Consider the following 4021-nt stretch of genomic DNA (forward strand, 5'->3'; position numbering starts at 1 on the left):
ACGCAACTTCTCTCATGATTATTCGTGATAATACCTTTGCAAAATAAAGCCTCCCGGGTTGGTAATTTTTCAAGTAACAACCGCCAACCGAAAACGCTAACTTTTGATGGAACATTGTTCTTCCATAATCTTTTCAATGCTGCCACTGTATTTGTATCAAGAGTAGTACCTACACGTTTGTCCTGCAAAACCATGTACGTTGATCGAACCGAAAAAGAACCATCAGAATTTGATGACCATCTTCGCCTGTCGCTAGAAGCTCTGTTAGGCCGAACTTGTTCAAGCAATTGATGCAATTCATTGAGGGATTCAATATCTGCATCATCAAGTGCTTCCATCCAATTAAGTTTCCAAGACCACATGTTGTTATTCCATATCCCCATATTTGAAATGCAAGCATCTTTATGAGTTGATTTTTGGAACAAAGATGGATACAGTTCACTTAACGGTTCCATTCCTAACCATTTTTCCTTCCAAAAAGCTATATTGTTACCGTCGCCGAGAATGCTACTAATATTATTAACAAACCAACCCCCTTCCTCCGCTCCTCCTGTTTTCCACATATCCCGCCACCAAATTGAAGCATGTTTGAGACTCTCCCTCCCTTCCCCATATAAGAAATCAAATTGAAATCAAATTGATTCTTAATAAATAATTACACATAAATATAACAAACATTTCAGTTTCGTATTTACCTTACTACTAAAAATATTAGATTTAGTGACGGAATTTAGTGAGGGAACAAAATCCCTCACAAATTGTGACGGAATTAGTGACGGAAAGTGAATTTTATTATTAAAAATAATTACTTAATGTTAGTGACGGAATTTGTGACAATTAATTTCCCTCACAAATATTCCGTCACAAAATCCATCACAAAAGTAGACAATTTCAATTTTGTTACGGATTTTGCTTTAAATTAATCCCTCCCTAAATATTCCGTCACAAATTTCCGTCACTAATGTAGATATTAGAGTTTATGAGGAAAATATTCCCTCACTAATGTAAATTCTTATTTTAAATTAAAAAAAAAATGAAAATCGGTAACAATTGAAATTACATAGATTCATCTCCAATTTCATTTTGCGCGCTCTCAATTTCCTTTCCCAGATTCTCGATTCGTCCTCCAACAACACCGTTTCACAGCTAAACCAAAACTCTCCCATTGAGTTTCAACCACCGCTGCACAATGAAGAAGCGCCACCTCCAACTCCGCTTATTCTCTCCGATAAAACGACGATAACAATAGTAGCACCTTCAATAATAGTTTCAAGCTCCGTAACAGAAGAGACGTTCATAAATCTTACTTCTCAATTTTCAATTTCATTTTCAATTTCACTTTCTTTGATTCAATTTGATTTGATTCATCTTCCTTTCATGCCTCAATCTCGGCAACGCCGCCACTGCTTCATCTTCTTCTCCAGGTAACTCTCTTCTCTCCCTCACGCCTCGGTCACGGCAATGTCGCCGCTGCTTCTCTCTATGAATGAAATTAGGGTTCTGTTAACCGTAGTTTTTTATTCCCTTAGATGAAATTAGGGTTCTGCTTTGATATTGTGAAGATGCCTCTGCTAGTATTTTGAATTTGGAACAGTAATAACGTTGCAATTCTTCAAAAGTCTATATTAGCAATTTTAGTATTGATTGTTATGGTATATTGGTCACGTGAATCTGCCTTGTGTTGCTTAATGTTAAATTTCGGACTTCGAATTCCAACATTTGACTTCGAATTTGTGGTATGTATCTATTTTGTGGAATTTTGTGGTATCTACTTTGCTTAGGGTTTTGATTCTCTGATTTGATGCTAAATTGTTTCTTAACTTTGATATTTCTAGGTTAATTTTGATATTTCTGATTGAGGTTTCTAGGTTTGCAATTCAGAGCCTAAAAGATGGAGGTTTCTAGGTTTGCAATTCAGATAGATATTTTCTTCTCATCTAACCACCTTTGATACTGATAGTCTGATAGAGTGATTGATTATGATAATTGCACTAACTGCATTATGTTATAGCTTTATTTCTGTGTTATGGGCTGTTTCCGTTAGCTTCATTTGCTTCTTACAATTACTAACTGTTAGAGCCATGTTAAGCAAGCTTGGGTAGAACTATAAAACATGTAATTACTAACTGTCAGAGCCATGTTAAGCATGGTTGGGTAGAACTATAAAACATGTAATCTCTCTCTCTCTCTGTAAGTCATAGTGAAAATTAGATTCAATACATAATTCACTCTGCATTTTCGTTTCATATCAAATTTCATCAGGTTTTTTAATCTTTGCTCTTATTTAATTAAGATTAGGAGTTTAGAAATTATCATTGTTACTTTTTTTATTTAACTAGGATTAGGAGTCTTGTATTTAGTATAATTATAAACTTAATGCTCATGTATAAAACCATGATGGTGTATGTTCTGTCCAATGGACCATGTATGGTTCTTTCACTTCCTTTGTCGCAAACCTTATTAACTTACTTATATTTGGTATATCCATCCATGTATTTGATGACTGAGACTAAGAGACATTTTATTCCTGCAGTTCTGATTTGGGATGATGCTTAATTCAAGGTCAGAACAATGTAAAGGCATCAACAAAAACTTGTGTTTTGGTATGGAATTTTTGCATTTTAGCTTTAATGAGCAGAGATAGGAACATATTTCAACATGGCATGAAGGTTTCAAGTGACTTTGTTGGCAAGCTTGTTGGCCACAAGTATGAGGTAAGAAGTATTTGATGATTTTGTCATGTAATCTTTTTTTGATTAGGTTGCAATTTTCTAAAGCATATTGGAATCATAGCTGCTCTAATTTCTCCTCGAGGATGGCAGATGTCTCTACTCTAATTGTGTAACAATGTCGGGTTTTTCTTTGGTCATTGTTTGTGATTTGACAATGTCCTTTTGATGGTTATTATTCTTAGAATCATATGGTAGTGTGCTTTATAGTTACATGTTGCAAATAGGTATTACTAGGAAAATAGTATCAGATTGACAACAATCAAGTGAAAGCACATGCATTCAAATGTTTATAACATGTCATCTAAAGGCTTCCTTTTAGTGTATATCTATTAGTAGAATATTTTCTTTCATTCTTTGTTTAGTATATTTTATTGTTCTTTGCTAGTTATATTCAAGATTTATTTAAATTTATCTTGTCGTGTTCGTTACAATTTTTGTTCATTTTAATGTAGGTTACACAATTCAAGACAAATGAGAAATTGATTTGTACATGGCATGGAGAGTCGCTTTTAGCTATGGAGGAGAAATAGATTCTTAGTTATAGATAGTATATTGTTGTTTTGAGAATTTGGTTGTAAATTCTTAATTTCAAGAACAATATTAAATACTAGTGATGATTTTTTTTTTGTATTTTTGTGATGATATACGTGATACTTATGGATTCGATTAAAAAAATGTTTTGTATATAAATTTTTTATTTTGCTGAATATAATAAATGTATTATAATAGCATTTACGAGGAAATTTCAATTACATCATAAATTAGGGAGGGAGTTTCAAATATGTCACAAATATTAGCTGTCACAATTAGTAGCGAGGGAATATGAAATCTATCATAAATTAGGGAGGGAATATGAAATCTGTAACTAATTACCGAGGGAAATGAATTTCATCACTATTTAGTGAGGGAACTGCATTCCATCACTAATTAGCTACGGAAGTTCATCACTAATTAGCAATTGTCTTTTCGATAGACCACACACAAACTTCTTTTCCAATCTCGCCGTCGAATGGAGTTCCATCCGCGAAAACAATGATGAACGCAGATGATGAACAAAGATGTTTCAATTCTAGTGATGATGAGCGTAGGTGATGAACGCAGGTGATTGTAACACCCCGTTTTTCAAAGCATAAAAAGGGGTATTATTATTTTTTTTTTTAAAACAACACGCTTAAATAAAATGGCGCGCGTGAACGCCCTTACCTCGGCAAAAGTTTCCAATCACACAATCGAACGCGCAATTAAACACCGTTACTCGTTTCCTAAAATAATACACATAATACCATAAG

General features: G+C 33.7%; 1 long non-coding RNA gene across 1 annotated transcript; it reads left to right on the top strand.

Annotated features, from left to right (window-relative positions):
• Positions 1-1051: 1051 nt before the first annotated feature.
• LOC123905758 lies at positions 1052-3444 on the top strand. The gene is made up of 3 exons (XR_006808495.1): positions 1052-1424; positions 2534-2714; positions 3185-3444. It is a non-coding gene; the product is annotated as an uncharacterized LOC123905758 (long non-coding RNA).
• Positions 3445-4021: the final 577 nt, after the last annotated feature.

Source organism: Trifolium pratense, linkage group LG2 (genome assembly GCF_020283565.1).
Source record: "Trifolium pratense cultivar HEN17-A07 linkage group LG2, ARS_RC_1.1, whole genome shotgun sequence".
NCBI lineage: Eukaryota > Viridiplantae > Streptophyta > Magnoliopsida > Fabales > Fabaceae > Trifolium > Trifolium pratense.